General features: G+C 35.4%; 1 long non-coding RNA gene across 1 annotated transcript; it reads right to left on the bottom strand.

Moving 5' to 3' along the window:
* Positions 1 to 2,231: 2,231 nt before the first annotated feature.
* LOC107771720 (uncharacterized) lies at positions 2,232 to 2,824 on the bottom strand. The gene is made up of 2 exons (XR_001644867.2): positions 2,639 to 2,824; positions 2,232 to 2,515 (listed from the first exon to the last, which is right to left on the bottom strand). It is a non-coding gene; the product is annotated as an uncharacterized LOC107771720 (long non-coding RNA).
* Between the last annotated feature and the right edge of the window lie 18,208 nt (positions 2,825 to 21,032).

Genomic DNA, 21,032 nt, shown 5'->3' with positions numbered 1-21,032 from the left:
ATGTAATGAATTCTAGTAGGGGCTTCAAACTGTGGTAAGCTACACCAAATTTTCGCTCTTGCAAAGCCTGGCTAGAAAAGAAAATCAAATGTTTTAGGTGCTTTACCACATAAATGCAAAACAAAATGGAATACGAACGATACCGGAGCAACAAAAAAAAGTGCGTGAAGATCACTAATTTCAAGTCCCAAAATGAATTAGAAACTTATGCCAAACATCCCCATTATTCTTTATTAGATCCCAGAGCAGAACAAATTTCAGGTACTATGTCAACAAAAGTAGCAACAATCAATTATATACAGAATATTTACCTTCAATGATTTCATGTCTTCCTAACATCCTCTTCAATGAAGTTGCATATAATTTATGACCCTTTCTGTCCCATTGTCTTATATAGGGTGTATGATATAAGCTTCTATATTGGCCAATGCATTGTAAAAGTTCCAAAAATTCTCGATAGTTAACCTCTTATGGCTTATTCTCGTAATTCAATGCACTCGTGAGATTTCTTAAATTTTACAACCTTTTATTGACATGTAATATTTTTTAAATCACTATAAATATGATATTGATGTGTAACACATTAGGGGTTATTTGGTATGAGGGATAATAAGGTATAAGGGTGGTATAAAAATTTAATATCACCTTAATATTCTGTTTGATTAGCAAACCATGTATAAATTATCCGGAGATAGCAAACCAGGTGTTAATATTCACATAAACAATATATCTCCTTTAGGAGGTCAACATTATCATAGGAAATACTACCTGCAAAGAAAGACCAAGTTAAAAAATTATTATTAAAATAAAACTAATTCTGTATTCAATAGAGTAAAATAGAGAGACAAAAATTGGACTAAGATTTGGAATTATAGTTTTAAATATAGAACTACGCATAGAAGGCTTACAATAATTACTTCATATTCATTATCCTTTATGCATACATTAGAAAAATTTCATACAAATGGGAATTGATGTATCTTATAAGTTTCTTTCTGGTATTAGGTGAACTACCTACACAAAGGTAAAGGAACAGTTTTCTATCTTAGATTTAGATACTCAAATATTATAGTTAATAATCAAAAGTTGCTGTAATAGATGGATTTAACACTAATAGTTTACATGCAGAAGAATAATCAATTAATAGTATAAATTATTACACACGATATTACAAATTTTAGGCTAACGAATCAATTAGTAGTCATCCATACTCCAAGTTCTTCCAAAAGAAACAATATAGAAATTTATGAAGAAATCAAAGTAGTTATTGCATTCACACTTCTGAAATTCAAACATTGCTATTGCAAATTTAGGGGTAACCAAGCTCTTATTTCATTAAGGGAAAAATTCATTCACGAACGAAGGCATAAATATAGTAATGGACTTTTCAAATTAAGAATCAAATGAAGAAAAGGATAAACTCCTGTCTAACTAAACAAACAGAGCAACCTACAGATTGGACTTTTCCTGGTAAGTGTTTGAACTTTGAACTCATCATGACTAATGTCATAAATACACGTAGCAGAGAGCAAAGATTCTCCATAATTTGATCATACTACGAAAATCGATATCCTAATTCCTAAACCAGTAGCCTTGAATTAGAGGGAATTACCTAAAATAAAAGATAATGGACTACATGTTAATATTCGAGACACCTCCTCTCTTATGTTCCTCTTTGCCTCTCTGTGTGTGAGCACAATAGAGGAATAAAGTACTATATATTATAGAAACCCACATATTGCAAAAATCTAATATCGGCTTAGCATATTCAGGAACTCAAAGGAAAAAGTGCAATTACCTATCTTTAACTTTCAATACCATCTGCAGACTCAGTTTCAAGAGAATCCATAACAAACTGCATAAAAAGTTCTTTACAAGGATATGTGTCAATTCAAACTCAATGTGGTTCTCTTAAAATAATTCTTATTCTATAACTAAGATCCAAAGAGAAGTAACTATGACTATCTAAGGAGTACAGATGATAACTTAACATATTTCACCTTCTATGTTTCTCTTTCCATCTAGATTTGTAGTGAGATTCTACTTTGATTAAACTTGTGAAAGTGACACCAACTCAAAAAGGGTTAAAGTGAACAAAGAAACTAAAATAATGTCGTGATAACAAAATAGCTCATTAGAAAAATACTTACAATGCATAGGAGCAAGGAATTACAGCTTTGACAAAAAAAAAAAAAATATTTACAGCAACTTCCATAAGAGCAACAAGAAACTTGCCAAATACATTATTACATCACCTAAAAAATATTTTATGCTAAACTACAAAATATCTCTCTCTCTCTCTCTCTCTTTTGGTTCTTACCTGAAATGCTCCATAAGCCCAAAAAAAACAGAAAACCTCAATATTCATGGATTATTGCATAAGAACAAACCTTAAGAACCACAACAGTAATCTACCTCATATGGTCCTCAAGTAGGTATGTTGATCACCTGCTTGCTCTTGGCTAATCTGTATCCAATTGGACTAATACAAGCAGGAACAAAAAAGTCCAAAAATCTGACACAGCATATCCAAAATTATAAATCGTTTTTCTTAAATTTAGCTATACATGAAAAAAATAAGCAAAAGTTAGGGGAAAAAATCTTTAAAAAACTTGAAGAAGATGAAGAAATAGAAAACCTTCTAATTCCTTGCTGATGAACTAATATATAAGCTTGGAATGTTTCTCCATCCTTGGAACAAAAGAAATAAAAGCTGATTCTTCTAGAATTATATTTGAGAGAAGCCAGCGAGCATTGAGATAATTAGTATCGGAAAACATTTTTATGGATAAGCAAAATGTCAAATTTGCCGACCACACTTTCCTTTTCTATATAAAATATAAATATAAATATAATAGAAAACAAAAATATCTTTATGTCCCTTTTCTAATTAAAATACGCACGTTTCATCCCTTTATTTATGTATATTCACAAATTTATCATAATTATCAATCGTTCCACCACTTAATTACTCATATATATTATGTTAAGCTTATATAGTTTCTTCATATTTGACGGTTATATAGTTCCAAAAATAGTCCAAATATAACATATTTCTTACTAAAGTTAGAATTTATCAATAGCCAGAGAAACCGAAACTGCAATTATCCATAAAATAGGCAGGTCGCTTATTTGAAGAGCGATCTACGCTAAAATACCTTTAAAATATATAGTGGGACGACTTGAAATATTAGAAATACTAAATGTTTAGGTACCCTAATGGTTCAAGACTACGAATGGAGGTATATGAGTTATTTCACATGTTATTATACAGGACTAATTTATTGAAAAAAATTAAAAATAGTCTGATTTATAATTGCTAATTAAAAATTAGTTATAATTTCAAAAGTAATCAAAATTTAATAATTTTTTCATGTGAAAATAAATTTTGAATGGAAACACCCTTAAAACGGAAAAATTTCAGTGTTGTTCCCGTGTTTCAGCTAGGTACTTTTGTCTAGATTTTTTCGTAAAAATTGCACGGGCGCCCCTTTTTAACCTGTAGCCGCTTTGTCTTTCTGTTTGTACTCGTACCCGTTTTTTTTTTTAAATCCATTTGAAAAGACTATTTTGCCCTTCTTTATTAAAAGACTACTTTCTCTCCAAGTATACGCTAGTTCTCTACTGTCTCTGTCTCTCTCTCCCGCTATTTCGCGTTTTTTTTATTTGCTCTTCTCTGAAATCAAAGGGTTTTCGTCGTTGTTTCGAATTTTCAACTGTTAGTCCTTGTTGTTCCCACATTACGATTTAATCACAGGTACATTGCATTAAGTTTTTGGGTTTTATTTTACGATTTAATTTCTGGTTTTGGGTTTGATAGTCATATATTTATGATAGGGTTTAGTTTGATAAGTTCATTAGTTTTACTTTTACGTTTATATTTTTAGGTTTTTTGAACGAGTGTTTATGTTGTTAATGAAAATTCTATAAATTCTTCTGTGATTAGACGTTCAAATTTTAAAAAAAATTAGAGTTAAACAGATGATAATGATACATTAGATAGGAGCTGAAGTTTTTTTCATGTTTTGGCATTATTTTTGATTTTGAATTTGTGTTTTGTTTTTTTGCTGAATGTTTTGTGCTTGTATGGAGAACCAGAATTAAGTTTTTGTGTTTGTAACTGGTGAATTCCATCTTTAGGAGCTGAAGTTTTTTGTGTTTGTAACTGGTGAAGTCCAGCTTTAGGAGATGAAGTTTTTGTGTTTGTTACTGGTAAACTTCAGCTATAGAGCTGAAGTTTTTGTTTTATACCTTTCGAACTTCAGCTCTAGAGCTGAAGTTTTTTTTGTAACTGTTGAACTTCAGCTCTAGAGCTGAAGTTTTTGTTTTATACATGTCGAACTTCAGCTCTAGAGCTGAAGTTTTTGTTTTATACTTGTCGAACTTAATCCTTCTTAGGTGTTGAAGTTTTAAATGATCTTTTTGATAATGTCCTGATGTTATTATTTGTATCTTTACTTTTTTTGGACAGATGGCTCCTAAAGCACCTAAAGATCCTAAAGTAGCTAAAGAAGGCAAAGCACCTAAAAAACCTAGACTACCTGCAGTAGCACCAGGTCCTTATATCCCTGAGCCTCCACCTACAGTACCAGGACAAAAATATTTTGAGATTACAGAATGGTGTAACTCTAAGGGTTACTGGAAGGGGAACCATGATTTGAAGAGTTTAATTGCAAATTTCTTGAGTCCTGCACAAAGAGATAAGCTTAATAATGGTGCATTTAGATACATTATTGCTATGGAGAATTTCAAATGCAGCATGAAGTTGGTTCATTGTCTGTGTCTTTCTCGAATATTCACGAATGATCGAGACTCCATTAGTTTCAAGATTTTTGGGCATGATGTTTCCTTCACCCTTGAAGACTTTCACATTATGTGTGGTTTGCGGATCACAGCACATAATATTGAAAAACCATTTAATCAAGAGAGCACTATTCTGAAGCGCTATTTTGGTAAGTCTAAGGGTGTGAATTTGAAGGATATTCGAAGTTTTATGACTCGCAATGTAATTCCAAAGAATGTTATGAATCATGCACACGTATGCGAGAGTGATGATGATGCAGTTAAGCTTATGGAAATTCTTATTGTAGAGTCTATTCTGTTTGGGAAGAATACCGAGTCATGTGTGATTGAGGAGTATGCATCTATCGTTGAAGACGAGAAGCTTTGTGCTGAATATCCTTGGGGTAATGTGGCTTATGAGAAGCTCATTTATTCACTGAAACATGCATTGGACAAGCAGAACAAACATCATGCAACTGAGTATAAACTTACTGGATTTCCATATCCGTTATGTGTTTGGTTCTATGAGCGCTTCCCAGATGTTCGGAAGAAGTATGTAGCAGAGGATGACTACCTTGATATGCCTCAGGTCCCCAGAATGTTACGTTATGTATGCGTGGTAGAGCCTAAATATCCCGAACTTTATTATATGTTCAAAACTCATGAAGTAAGTTACTTTTTTTTATTTTTGTATATGTGTTAATATGCTGATGTATTAGTTTTTTTCTCCTCATAATATACTTTTTTGTATTAAACATAGATATCGCGACTTTAGGGTATTGGATATAATTCCTACAGAAGAGGAATTGAATTCAATGCCTTTAATTGGGAAATTACCGTGCAGCCAGATTCGTTCAAATGTAGTTAATGCATTTCCTTCAACTGGTAAATCACCACGTACTTTGAGTCGATCAAAAGAATTGAATCGAACTCCTGTCATTGGTAAATCGCCACCTACAAAGAGTCGATCAAAAGAAGCGAATCAAACTCATGACATTGGTGAATCACCACGTAGTCGGAATCAACCAAAAGAACCGAATCGAACTCCTTTTATTGGCGAAGCATCTCGTACCAAGAGTCGTTTTACCTCGTCTACATCTGACTTTGATGACGATGAATTACTTGATACAATATGCTCTGTAAGTTTTGATCTGAAGTTTTTTGGGTTCGTTTTTGTAAAAGTACAACATGTTTTTTGAGCTGAAGTTTTCTTCTATATCTGAACTTTTGTTGTGTATTTATTGTAGAGGTTAATGACGGAGGTTCAAAGGCATGCAGAAAAAAAAGAAGCACGATCGTGAATGAAGTTTATAAGTTTAAAAAGGATGAACAAACTGCTATTGTGGATGCGGTTTTTGTAAAAGTGAAGGTAAGCTAATTTATAGAGAAGTTTTTTTATTTGTGCTGATTTTATTTCAGATTAATCATTGTTAGTAATTTTGTTTCTAGGAATATTTCGATGAGAAGTTTGAACAGTTGTTTATGATTGTCAACAAATCAAATGGAGTGGACGATGGCAATTTTGATTTGAGTAAGCATCGAGTATATGACAGGAGGAACGACTGTTACAAAGATCCATCGGCTTTTGAAGGCGATCAACATGTTCAAGAACAAGTTGAAGAGCACAGTTCCAGTGCAGATATATTGAGCAGAGATGTAAATGATGAAGCACATTTATTAACTGAGAATATTGGAAGCAAGCAAGGTGCACATAATCAAGTTGTTTATACTGAAGAACATACTGCTCATGATGCATTGCGTAAAGTCGCAGATGATAATGCTATACATAATGAAGCGGCTGTTGAAGGCGTTGAACATGTTCAACAACAAGGTGGAGATGAGCAATCCAATATCTGTAGACAGAGTAAAGGTGGAGAGAAAGGTGCAGATGATCAAGTTGTTGGCACTGAAAAACATGCACCAAGTTATGCTTTGGAAAGTGATATTGGAAACCAAGCACCTGTTGGTACTTTAAATCTGAAAGACGATCGTTATGCATGAGTAATAGTGATTTGCAATGAACTTCTAGGTGGTGATACACAATAAGTTGTTACTACAGGTACAAAGTGTGAAGTTTATAATATTTCAATTATACCTTAGATAGGAGCTGAAGTTTTGTTTTCATGTGTTTGTGTTTTTTGTAAAAACTACAACATGTTTTTTGGTGAATGTTTTGGTTTGTAACTGGTGAACTTTCAGCTATAGAGCTGAAGTTCTTTTTTTATAACTGTCAAACTTCAGCTCTAGAGATGAAGTTTTTTTTGTAATTGTCGAACTTCAGCTCTAGAGGTGAAATTTTCACTACATGCATAAATTTTTTCTATGTTTTATATATAGAAAAACTAGTTGATCTATTCCCCCTCTTTTATGAATATGCAGTGGAAGTTGAAATTAGTCGTGGTTCAATTTCCACAACTCAAAAACTCTTTGATGATGCTCAATTGAATGAAGGTAGAGTTGAGAAAAACCTTCCAGAGAATACTGCAATGGTCGTCGACGTTGGTTCACAATTTAATGATGCTGGAAATGCTGATATTGAGAAAGGCATGCAGCCTGGGGAAACCACAGCAGAAGACAAACGTAAAGGTATTCTATAGATCATGAATTTATTATATTTGATCGAAGTATATTTTTTACATTTTGAAATTTTACATTTTTTATTTAATTTTTTATGTTTTTGAATGATTTTTCAGAAAGACTGGAGGCAGCTCGAAAAGAATTGGGTGAGATTCTGCAGCAATATGAAAAAGAAGAAATACATATATTCACACATGTTGACTCGCAGACAGGTGTTAAGTGTGTTGGTATTATTTTATAAAATTTAGTCAATATTATTTATTTATTTTTTTGCATGAAGATACAGGATCTGTTGGAATGCAAACACCGTCTATGTCGCAACACTTAGACCAGGTAATTATTTTCTGCAATTCGATTACTAGCTGTTTTATTGCCTAATGTGTGTTCTATATTAGTTTTATTTATGTTTATATTTTCCTTGCTTTTGTAGATCTCATCTGATGCATCGGAACTGCTTCCAAAACCTAAAAGAAGGAAGATTTCTAGTTCTCCTATGTGTGACACCAGTGATATCCCCAACTTCAATTTATGTTCATTTTCACTTGGTAGTACACAAGGGGCTGATTCAGAAGGTAATATGTTGTTGTTCTTGTTCGTGAAGAGATTGAAGAACGTCATGAACAGCAGGGAATTGGTCAAGCATCTGCCACGATGGTTGTAGTTTCCCCCCTGCAGCTAAACAACAACATTTGGTTGTGACAGAACAGCAGGAAGAGCAAGCAAAAGGAAAACAATATAAAAAAGGGAAAAGGATGTGTAGGGAGAGTATTTGGTTGAGATCTCCTTATGTAGTTTATAAGAAAAAGCAAAGGGGGAAAGATTGGATAGTAGGAAAGAATAGAAGAAGGTGTCTCTTCCATTATGTTAATCAAGACAGTAGATTGATGCAAAGATTTAAAGAGTGGTTGGAGATGGATGACAGTGAATATGATTCCAATCCATTCAGATTAGCTGGACTTGATATTCAAAAATCATTCTTTACCGAGCTTATGGATCCTGACTCTGATCTTGCGGATGAAGTAAGTTATTAAGTTTGTTTTTTGAATTGGTTTTTAACTGTATTTCCCAAAAGTTCAACTTATTTTTTGTAGTATACCTTTATTCATAATAAACTGCTGAATTTTTTTAGCTTATTTGTCATTGTCCATTTGCAGCATATTGATGTGGGTGTATATTACTTGCGCAAAAAATATTGCTATCACCTTCCACGTTATACAAAATCAAGATGTGCAGTAACAGATTTACTTTTCGATCAGTATATGACTATCCTAGATAGTATTCATCCTTCAGAAGAAAATTTGAAGATAATTGAGAAAAGGAAGCAAAAGAAAATGGCGGTTCTTAAGAGCAAATCAAAGAGAAAGAAGATATCCGAAGAACAGATTGAAAAAGAAGAAGAAGCGGTTATTAAGCCACTTACGGACTTTTCTTGGTATGAGGAAGAATCAACGAATGAAAAGGTGGCCAACTACGTAAAAAGCCTCGACCTTTCATGTGGTATCTCATGGGCATCTGCCAAAAAAGTATTCTTTCCATTTCGACTTAAGCCAAGGGAGGGCCAGATATCTACGCACTACTTTTTTAGACTTTGAAGACAAATTTATATATGTGTATGATTCCATGGGCGATGCAACATACGAGCGTGCACTTGAACATGTCAAAATTTATGCCCGGTTGATTCCACACTATCTCAAATGCTTGAATTTTGGGGAACATAATAAATTTTATGGGGACAGTCTTGTGGAAAAATTTCAAATTAAGTGGATGAACACACCGAAACAGACTACCAAGTACGTGTTTCACATATGTTTTACCATGCATCTTATGTTTATTATTTTTTTCCCTTGTGTTAACTATTCTTTAATTTCTTTTTCATGCGTCTTTTGCAGTGTTGATTGTGGTATATTTGCTCTTAAGTTTATTGATATCCGGTTGAAGAGAGAAGATGTCTTCAATTTCAATCAAAGTCAAACATTGGCATTCAGGAGAGAATTGGCTGCCAATCTTTGGGCTCATGGAAAGTGGAAAAAAGATAGCGGCTATGAAACTCTAGCAGAACGAGAAGGACATGATTATGGAGATTTTGAAGAGACTCTGTGTGAATTTTTTGATTAGAGGATTGGTTGTACATAATTTGGATTTTGTGAATATACATTAATTATTTTTTTAGTTCACTTTTTTGTCATACAAATATGTTTGTGTCTTTTATCATGAATTTTAAGTACATTTTTTGTTTGAAAAAACTTAAGCATGACTTCTGCTTTTTGAGCTGAAAATTTGTTTAAAAGTCATAAGAAAACTATTGAATCCGACACAAAAACTTCTGCTTATCAGGTGCTGAAGTTTTTGGAAAAATACTAAAAAATTCAGCACATTGGGTCGAAGTTTTTCGAAAAAAGCTTTAGGAGAAAAATTATTGAATCCAACAACAAACTTCAGCTGACCAAGTGCCGAAGTTTTTGGAAATATACTAAAAAACTTCAGCTTATGGGGCAGAAGTTTATTGAAAAAGCTTAAAGATAGAACAATTGAATCAACTAGAAAAACGTCAGCTTAAGAGGTGCTGGAGTTTTTGGAAATATACTAAAAAACTTGTGACGACCCGACCCGTCGTCTCATAGGTTACCACTCCGTTTTTCCCATTCTCAGCTTCTTTATGCTTTATTATCCGTATCTTATGTGATCGAGTTGGTTTGGAGTGGTTTAGATAAGAAATGAGACACTTAGTCTCTTTTAAGAAGGCTTAAGTTGGAAAAGTCAACCGGACGTTGACTTATGAGTTAGAGTGCTTGGATGTGAATTCTGACGGTTCGGTTAGCTCCGGGAGGTGATTTGTGACTTAGGAGTATGATCGTAAGTGGTTTTGGAGGTCCGGTGTAGAATTAGGCTTGAATTGGCGAAGTTAGTATTTTGGCGAATTCCGGTTGATAGGTGAGATTTTGATCCGATGGTCAGAATGGAATTTCGAGAGTTGTTGTAGCTCGTTATGTCATTTCTGATGTGTGTGCAAAATTTCAGGTTATTCGTACATCATTTGGTCGGGTTTTTGATCGAAAGTGTATTTCGGAAGTTTTTGGAAACTTAGGCTTGAATTCGATGAGTTTTGGGTAATTTGAAATTGTTTGAGGTGTTTTGATGATTGGAAATGGTTTGAATGATGTCATGAGTTATGTTGGCATGTTTGGTCGGGGTCCCATGAGGTTCGGATATGTTTTGGAAGAGTTTTTGGAAAATTTTGGCGTTTCGATTATGAGCATGCAATGATCCAAAGGTCCATTTTTAGTTCTAGAGATTGAAATTTGATTTTGAGACTTCCAGAATTTTGATAATGAATTATAGGAGTGATCTGGAAAGTTTGGTCTAATTTCATCAAGTCGCAATTGGGTTTTGACGCGAAACATGAGTTAATTGTTTAACGAGCGAAATGGGTATTAAACTGAGCAAATGAGCTCCGAATTGAGTTTCGACTGAAGGTCTATGTTCCTATTATTATTTTTGACTCATAGGAACAAGAATCATCGAATTCCGAGGTCCCAGGTCCGAGAAATGAATGTTTGAGTAAAATTGCTTTCTGAAAATATTTAAGGAAAACGGAAATGAAATTTGATTAGAAAGTGATGGTATCGGGCCCGTATTTTGGTTTCAGTGTCCAGTACAGGTTTTATATATGGTTTAAGCACTTTCTGTAAAGTTTGGTTGAAAACGGACGTCGTTTGACGTGTTTCGGACTCAAAATGGAAAATTTGATGTTTTATGAAATTTGAAAGAATTCTTGGATTTTAAAGCTTAATTCGTGGTATATGACGTTATTTTGGCGATTTGATCGCACGGTTAAGTTCGTAGGATATTGTTGAGTTAGTGTATGTGTTTGGTTAGGAGCCCCGAGGGCTCGGGAGTGTTTCGGATGTGTCTCGGAGTGATTTTGGACTTAGGAAAATTGGAGAAAATTACAGAAATAGTACCCCGTGAATAGTACCGTGTACAGTACATGCATGAACAGTAGCTGAATATTCTAGACAGTGTAGAGAAAGAGCAGTCCGATTTTCTTTTATTTTTTGGACTTTCAAGCTCGGATTCTGTTGGGCTATGGTGTGGTATTTGAATTGAACTTTCGCAGATTTTATTATTAATTATACACTTGAATGAAATGACTTAGTAAATTCTCTGTGATATTTATCTATAATCTGAATAAGAATTTGGGATAATGTTGTTGAATGGTCGGGCTTGCCTAGCAGTGTGTTGGGCGCCATCATGACCAGGGTTGGAGTCGTGACAAGTTGGTATCAGAGCCTAGGTCACTTGGTCTCGCGAGTCATGAGCCGGTTTAGTAGAGTCTCGCGGATCGGTACGGAGATGTATGTATTTATCCTTGAGAGGCTAAAGAACCTTTAGGAAAGACTTCATATTCTTGAATTCTTATCATACGTCTTTGATTCAGCTTGAAAAAGTGACTCTTGCAATTCCTTCCACGTGTTCGTATACGCGAACGAGCGCTCAGTATTAGATATGCCTTGATGGCTTGTGATTCCCTGATCGAAGGGAGAGATATGACCTCTGTGAGTTGATGTTGGGCTAGTCTGAAGGACTTGAGGACGGATCTTTTGCCTATGGCTTGAGCACCGAGGTGTTAATTGTGCAAGCAAGTGTTTTGAACTTATATGTCTGGTATTGTCCCTATTAGTGGGAATGATGGTTGGATAGCTACGTGAGGAGTATGTTAGTACTGTGAGATGTATCTATATGACTTGGAAGTGACGAGGAAGGGCTGCAGGATGATAGACAAACTATTAAGTGTTTGATTTTCATTGTGATTAGATGTGTAGCCCCCAGTTATGAGCGCGTGGAGAATCTTTTCATGTCTCCTATTTGGAGTGAAGTTAATTTCATGTTACAGTATGAGTTTAGACTCAGGAAGATTAAGTGATCGTGTAATGTGTATGATAGTGGAAGGTATACAAAAATGTTAATTGGAGGTGAATCAGGTGGGTAATCTCCTGAGGAGTGTTCTAAGGTGGTGTGATCCTTATGTTGTCTATTAGAAGATCTCATTTACAAGTGAAGAATATGCATTGAAATCTAAATTGGGCTGCCTAAAGAGTGGGCTTAACAGTTTTGTGAGTGAATGCAAGAATTGCAAAAGAGTTAAAATTCCAGATGATTTGTGTTTCCACAAGCTTATGAAGGAGTGAGTTTAATCTCACTATGGTATTACGTCAGCAATAGAGTATATGCGTTGTGAATTATTGAGTGCGTTTTGATCTATGGCTTTGAGCCAAGTTGGGGAGTTTGTTATTAATTAAGTTGATTGCACGGTTATGTGCTATATTGGTTCCAGTTTGAGGCGTGTTGGTGAGTCAGTTATGGCTTACGGAGATTTAAGGTCGATCAGGCGGTGGCCGGGCCGTTTTTATGTTATTCCAGGAAGGACAGATGATATTGCTTCAGATGATGTCATTATAGGAATTGTTCCAGTCTGCCACAGAGATGCCTTTGTATTATTCGCTCCCGGTTCCACCTATTCTTATGTGTCCTCATATTTTGCTCATTATTTGGGTACGCCCCTGAAGCTTCTTTCTTTTTCTGCTCATGTATCTACCCCGGTGGGCGATACTGTTGTTGTGGATCGTGTGTACCAGTCATGTGTTGTGATTATTGAGGGTTTGGAGACCCGAGTTGATCTATTGTTATTGAGCATGGTGGATTTTGATGTTATATTGGGCATGGATTGGTTATCTCCGTGTCATGTTATTCTAGACTGTCATGCTAAGACAGTTACTTTGGCTATGCCGGGTGTACTGCGGATCGAGTGGCGCGGTATGACTGATTATGTTCCTAGTAGAGTAATTTCCTTCTTGAAAGCCCAGCGTATGGTTGGGAAAGGTTGTCTATCATATCTAGTTTTTGTGCGAGATGTTGGAGCTGAGACCCCTAGAATTGATTCTGTCATAGTTGTGAGGGATTTTTCCCGATGTATTTCCTGCAGATCTGTCGGGCATGACACCAGACAGGGATATTGATTTCGGTATCGACTTGGTGCCGGGCACTCAGCCCATTTCTATTCCACCGTACAGTATGGCACCAGTGGAGCTGAAAAAATTGAAAGAGCAGTTTCAGGAACTCCTAGAAAAAAAACGGGGGGGGGGGGGGTCATTAGGCCTAGTGTGTCTCCTTGGGGTGCACCAGTCTTATTTGTGAAGAAGGAGGATGGCACAATGAGAATGTGCATTGATTACAGGCAATTGAATAAAGTAACAGTGAAGAACAAGTACCCTTTTCCTCGTATTGATAGCTTGGTTATGTGCGAACAGATTTGAAAGTTTTCTTAATGGTTTTTACCATGGTTCGAGCCGGATATCTTCTACCGGTGCGCGAAACATATTGTATAGTATGAACCTCTCCTAAATGGGAGGAAATAGAAGATTTCTAACTGCCGGAATGTAATTTTCCTATAGCCTGGAAATTCTAATGATATTCTTGCGTTTGCAAAATGATGGCATAATAGACGTGGTATGTTGTGTATGAGCACGTGATTTTTGCCTTACGAAAACTACTCCAAAATAAATCAAAAAATAAAATAAATTTCTTTTACTGTGTAATTTTTGAATTTTTGCGTGGTGTTAAATATTTTTGTTATGTCCGTAAATGTTACTTTGTCATAATGAAATGAAAATTAAAATAAAATACATGTTGCATGCATATAGGATTTAATTATGCATTTGAAAGATAATTTAAATAAAAAAAATATATGCATTCGTTCTATTTTTAAATATGTTTCACTATGTGATTAATTTTTTTTTATGTGTTAATAATTGTTAAAGACTGATTAGTATTGTAAAGTTAATTCTTGTTTTTATAATCTTAATTAGGATTTTAATAATTAAATTAAAAGAAGTGGAAATTAAGAGGGTAAAACGTATCTGGGCCAAAAATCTTAAAACAAAAAATCACGCCCAAACAATTTTAAACCCTCCACAGCCCAATCCAAACAAGCATGTCCGGTCCAATTCAGCTACGTCAAACGACGACGTTTCATCATCCTTCATCAAGGGCCGTTGGATTAAATCCATCCAACGGCCGAGATCTCATCACCCTAACCCGAGACCCTTACCCGATCTAATACCCGGTTCAACCCGTCCCCCTTACTTAAACCAAACGACATCGTTTGGTTAAATGAATAGATCTTAGCCGTCTATCCTGCCTAATCCAACGGACAATGTCAATCCGCCCCACCCCTATATAAGGCCCAAAACCTTACCCCGGCCCCCTAGCCAAACCCCCCCTCCTTCCATGTTCATTGTCCCTTCCGAAACTCACCCCTAACCCTAGCCGCCCTAGGATCCCACCGCCTGAAACCCGGCGGCAACAACGCCGCCGGTCACCAAAATAACACCCTAGAACCCCCTGAACATCCTCTACACAGATCTGACCTTAGTTTCCTTCGAATCAGACCCCAACTCTTCGAATACTAAATCGAAGGTGGGTCTGAAAACTCCAACCTTTCCAATGGCTTCCAAAATAACACCATAGCTTCCCCTAACCACCCTAGGTATAGATCTGTTGTTTGTTTGGTTCGAATCCTCTCAGAACTCTTCGAATCTTCTTTTGAAGATTCGGACCAAACAAGAACTTACCCAGACCTGTTCCAAAGTGACACCAAATAACCCCTAGGCTTCCCTCACCCTTGTGTCGTACTTGGTTCTCCTCGAATCTGACCAGAAATGGTTAAGTCCCAAATCGAACTTTCAAGAACCCTAAAAATACCAGACTTTTGGATTCTGTCCAGATTGAATAAAGATTGAGGTTTAATCGACCTTAGTCGAAGTATTTTCAGTGGAAAATACTTCGACTAAGGTCTGTTGAAACAAAATCCGAAGCCAAGTTGAGTTCCAGTTTGATTAAAATTCAGAGGTACTTTTCTATTTCTGTTTGTGTATTCTGTATGTATTTTCGTTTGTTTTAATAACTTGTTAATTTTTCATATTTTTGTTTTGATTAATTCTGTCATCTTTGTCTCATGCCCGTCTATATGATCAAAATATGAAACTGTTTATGTTGGTTGTGATTATTCACAATGTAAGTAATCGACTCGATTAAGTTCGTCGATTAGTTATATTATGAATTCTCATTTATGATGATGCTGATTGAAACAATCTGCTTCTATTGTTTTAAACTGATTATGGACAAATGTTGTAAATAATCAACTGATTAATACTCGTCAATTAAATCATGTTTGTTTACAAATCAGTAAATTCAAATGTATGATGTGTATGTATTATTTTCTGAACAGGGCATTGTCAGTATATTGACAATGCTCCTGTGTGTGTTTGATCTTGGTTCAATGTTAAGTCCAGTCTGAATTGTTATAATAATTTCAGTAATATGTTGTTATGATGTTAGTTCTGAATTCAGTGTGATTTTACAAATGTTGATTAGATGTAATTGTGTTAGAAGGTTACATTCTTAGTTAGGATTCAGGCTAAAACTTTAGGATTGGTTATAGCTGCTTAAACAGATTTTGAAATCTGTATTGTTAGATTCTGAATTTAAGGCAGTAATAACAGTAATTACAATAGGAAATCTGGGACATTTTTTGGGACAGAATAGTGAGGGTAATGTGATAGAATAGTGGACTGAAAGTGGAATGTTGGTTGGCTATAATTTAAGATACTAATGAGAAACAAAGGGTAATGGGCTGCTGAAAAATCAGGATAAGAGCACTTGTATTTAAAGTATTCAAAAGCAGTTTTAATGGAAAACTTTCTAATTTTTAAAAGGAGAAAAGGGTCCAGGCAGCACTAGAAGGGTACAGGACAGCCCTGTATAAATAGAGGGGGATTGGGACTGATTTAAGGGCAGATTTTTTAAAGAGAAAAATCTGATAAGACAGATTTTTTTTTTGAAAGAAAAAAAAAATCAGATCTGATATTCTGCCAGTATTTTGTTACTGCTGCTACTGCTGAAATTTACTTCTTCTACCTTCATTTCCAGGTACTTATCTTTTGAATTTTATGTTGAAAAGAGATTCAACATGACAAATCCATGAAGCCTGAATTGCAATTCTGTTTCCAATTGTCCAAGTTCATTAGTTTAAATTTCATTTTTTTGTTTCATGTTAGTTAACTAGTAGTGAATTCAATTTGATAGCTATGAGTTAATTGTCTTATTTTGAAATTCATATAAAGCTTTGTAATAATGTTAGCCATTCCGAAATCTCATTGGTATAGGTATATGTGAATTGTCAAAACAGGGAGTAAGGCATAAAAATGGGCCATTGATTACATCCCATAATACCATTAGCTAAATGTAAAGTAGAATGGAAATATTAAGAAGTTACATTAGTAGTATATCTTGTAACAAATATGATTTTGTTTAGGTTGGTATAAGTTATTATATGGTATGATGACAGGTATAATCATATGAGTAAAGTGAGTTGGTATAGCTCGTCATGATGTTAAGAATATTATGAATGTTTAGGCGTACAACTATGTTGTATGTAATACAATTCGAATTGAATCAATTTGAATAATAACTCTTTTCTCATCAATTTGATTATTTATCGTTATAAATAAACTGAGCAATTATAATTTTGGATAAAAAACAAGCATGTGAGAATGAGGTGATATGTATAAGAACAAATCGCAACACTTTATATCAATGGTAAATAAAAGTAGAATTTGCACTAATTAAAATAAATAAAAATTGTTCAAAAATACTTCTTCCCTTCATAAATTATTTTTGTGAGTTTCATATGGCATTCATCCTTTGGTATATGTATATGTTGTATTTGTGAAGAATAGTATTAATCATGTTCTTATTTTACTTTGAATTTGAATAGTCTTGGGATGAACATAATTAATACTCGAAAATTATAGTCAACGGGCAATACTTAATAAATTGTGAATTCTTTTAAGAATTTAATGGCATCCCCTAAAATATGAATTTTACAGGAATTTCATATAAAAAATGTGTAGATATAATAAACAATTTTGTGGAAAATCCATAATATTATTACAAAAATTTTACGCAATTAGGGATGTGTTCGCGTACCCTGATTATTTTTTAAAAAGCAAATTCGGATTATGCGTACGCGCAATTTCGAGCGAATATTTAAGAAAAGGATTTTTCCAAGGATGTTAAAATAATTTCATATAACCCGAGGTGTGCAGTTCATTATTTAAATAAAAAGGGTGATGATGTTCCTGATTTTATTTTAAATTTCGAACATATATTTTTTATAAAAACTATAACATGGACAATTTTATTGTGTACACGTACGCGTGGCATGATCCCCGATAATTATAAAAAGTATATAATACGAATATACGTACGCGTAATTCGTCCATATAATTGTAAACAATAAGTAAAAAAGCGGTAGTAAAATCATGCAATAAAAACGTATTTAGTAAAATCAAGATAATTAAGCCAATAATAAAAACAGTTAAGCGACTGTGCTAGAACCGCGGAATTCGGAAATGCCTAATACCTTCTTCCGGATTAACAGAATTCCTTACTCAGGATTTCTGGTTCGCAGAATAATAAACAGAGTCATATTCTCCTCGATTCAGGGATTAAAATTGGTGACTTGGGACGCCTTCAAATTCCCAGGTGGCGACTCTGAAATAATTAAATAAATCCTGTTTCGACTGTCCTTCAATTGGAGAAAACTCCCCACGCGCCCCGCGGGCGCGGTAAAAAGGAGGTGCGACAGCTCTGGCGACTCTGCTGGGGAATTTACAGTGTAAACTGTAACCCAGAACCATTGGTTCAGGGTTTAAAGAATTTGAGCTTAAAATATTTGTGTTAATTGGCTTTATTTACTATATGATTTTCAACTGTTTATATGCTAATATGCTAAATGTTGCTTTTTACCGCTTTAATATTATTTGAATTGTGAATATATACAACTGCTAAGAAACCCCCTTCTTTCTGAGTCTTCTGAATTTATGGTGTACACGTGCGCGTGACCCACCTTTCTGTTAAAGTCATACCAAATAAGACGGAGTTGGGACAAGTAACTAGGCCGGGCAGACTTTCGTGCTCCCGGTACGTTGCCCCCGCTTCGGCTCAAACTGTCCGTTTGGGTAAGCCAGGTTTAGAACAATCAACCTCAGGTTTTACACTTAGAATAACTCAGCCATGTACCGGATCCCTAGTAGGAACGAATATTTGCATCATATACATTTGGCCTTGGAGACTCAACACAGAGGTTGGGTCTGTCTAGGACAGGTGAACCCGAAACAAAAAGACCATCCTGATGCATCCTACTTGCTACTTGTGCATTCATTTTCCTCGAACATGCTTGTTGACCAGCTTAAACGAAATCATGGTGAGAAGAGAGGAATAAAATGGGTTGTTTTTTTTATCTTGAAATAAAGATATTTAATAAATAAAATGATTTTTTTTAGTGTAAATTTTCAAAAATATAAAATTTTGAAAATAGTTTTTTTTTTATTTTCAAAATGAGTCTTAACTTTATTAAATTAACTTCAGATACAAAATGAGCACCACACAAAGCCCCTCATCCACGAGTATAGAAGAATTTCTCTTTCAGCTTCAAATATGGTGGTATGATTTAGGCGAAGACGGTCAAAAATGGGTCGTCAAGCATTTGGGAAACCTCACGGATATTATGAAGGTTAAACCCCGTGATGATCTGATTGCGGCATTAGTAACTTTTTGGGACCCTGCTCACAATGTCTTTCGTTTCTCTGACTTCGAACTTACTCCTACATTAGAGGAAATAGCTGGATATGCTGGTTTTGACGGAAGTCTAAGGAATCAAAGCCTGATATTCACAAAGGCTCCTTCGGTACTTCGATTCTTCGGCCTTCTGAACATCAGCAGTCAAATCAGGAAAAGCAATATCATCAATAGATGTTGTTCCTTCAACTTTTTGTATTCAAGGTTCGGGAAGTCAGATGGGTTCGAAATTCATGAGAAAGGCCTTACTAACAAACAAAACAAAGACATCTGGCAGATTCACCGTCACTTTGCCTTCATGGTGGCTTTTCTAGGAATCGTGATCTTCCCAAACAAAGAGCGAACAATTGATATTCGCACCGCAAAAATTGTGCAAATCCTCACCACCAAAGAAAATCACACTCTTGTCCCCATCATTCTATCAGACATTTATCGGGCTTTGACTTTATGTAAATCAGGAGCAAAGGTCTTCGAAGGATGCAAAATTTTGTTGCAAATGTGGGTGATGGAACATCTCCAACAACAGCCCAAGATCATACAGTATGGATCAAACAATGATAATTGCATCGAGAGCTATGAGGAAAAAACAAAAAATTATCAGGCTCCAGAAGGAATAGAAGCATGGGTATCTCACCTAAAGGCTTTAACGGCAAATCAGATTGAATGGACTTTGGGATGGATCCCGATGAGGGAAGTAATACACATGTCAACCTCAAATAGTTATCTACTACTATTGGGATTGAGAAGCATTCAGCCGTATGCGCCACTAAGAGTCTTAAGGCAACTAGGGAGATATCAAGTAGTTCCTGATGATGAAGATTTGAGTATGCAAGTAATCGAATTACACCCAGAAGCCACTATTCCCGAGGCTCTACTTCAGCAGATGTGGAATGGATGTCGATACTTAAAAAGTGATACTCAAGTCCCAGACACTACAAAGGGTGAGATAAATCCTGGATATGCAAGGTGGTTTGAAAAACGGTCTCGCGTGGATGATGTACCAGAACCTGAGCTAAGAAGGCCAACAAAAAGACCCCATGTTCAAAACTTCAATGATAAAATCCAAGAGCGGTTGATCTGGGGAGAAAAGGAAAAAGGGTACAAAGCAACTATCCTTGCCCTAAAAGAAAATCTGAGAAGCCTCAGTTTGGAGAAAGATTTGCAAGCACAAGAAGCCAAAGGCGAGAAGAAGAGTCTAGCTTGTGAGAATGAAAATCTTCATGCTCGATTCCAAAAAATGAAAAGAGTTTCTGAAACACCAAAGAGGAGCTGGAAGGATCAAAAAACCATCGCCAATCTTTTTGAAAGAATGCAAGATTATGATTCTATTCTTGCAGAAAACGAAAGGACGTTGAGCATAGCAAAAGAAAGGATCCAACAATTAAACAAAGAAGCCATGTCTAATAAGGAATGCCAAGATAGGCAATCCGAAAAAGACAGGGCACAATTCAAGAAGGAAAAAGACCATTGGATACGATCAGAAAACCAGCTTCGTGCACAACTAGAAGAGGCAAGAAGATGCAACAGAGAACATCAACAAGCAGACCTCGACAGAGAAAGAGAGCAAGCAAGATTAGAGCAGGCCAGACTCCGAGCTCTGTTAGAATCAGCTCTAGATCGTGAAAACCGTGTCAGAGATATAGCCACCACTCGTCAGCAGCAATTGCAAGACTAAGACCAACGACTCCAAGGTTTCAGGGCACAAATCCACGACCTGGCAGTCTTCACATCTAAAAGTTATGTAAACTGCCAAGGAATGGATTATGAAAGGTTTACAGAGCATGCGCCCACTTTTGCTCATCATCTAGCAATGGAGTTGGAAAGGATGTATCGTACGCTGGGAGGCCATCCAGGTCAAGCCCCACATTGAGCAGATAATCCAATATTTGACAACAAAAGTGGAAAGTGGGGCATGTTGTGAGATGTTAAGAATTGTATCTTTTATTTTGATTTAAGTGTGTGTGTTTCAAACC

The sequence above is a fragment of the Nicotiana tabacum genome, chromosome 11 (assembly GCF_000715075.1).
Source record: "Nicotiana tabacum cultivar K326 chromosome 11, ASM71507v2, whole genome shotgun sequence".
NCBI classification, from domain to species: Eukaryota; Viridiplantae; Streptophyta; class Magnoliopsida; order Solanales; family Solanaceae; genus Nicotiana; species Nicotiana tabacum.
The sequence above is the reverse complement of the archived record's forward strand: the minus strand, read 5'-3'. Positions and strand labels throughout refer to the sequence as shown.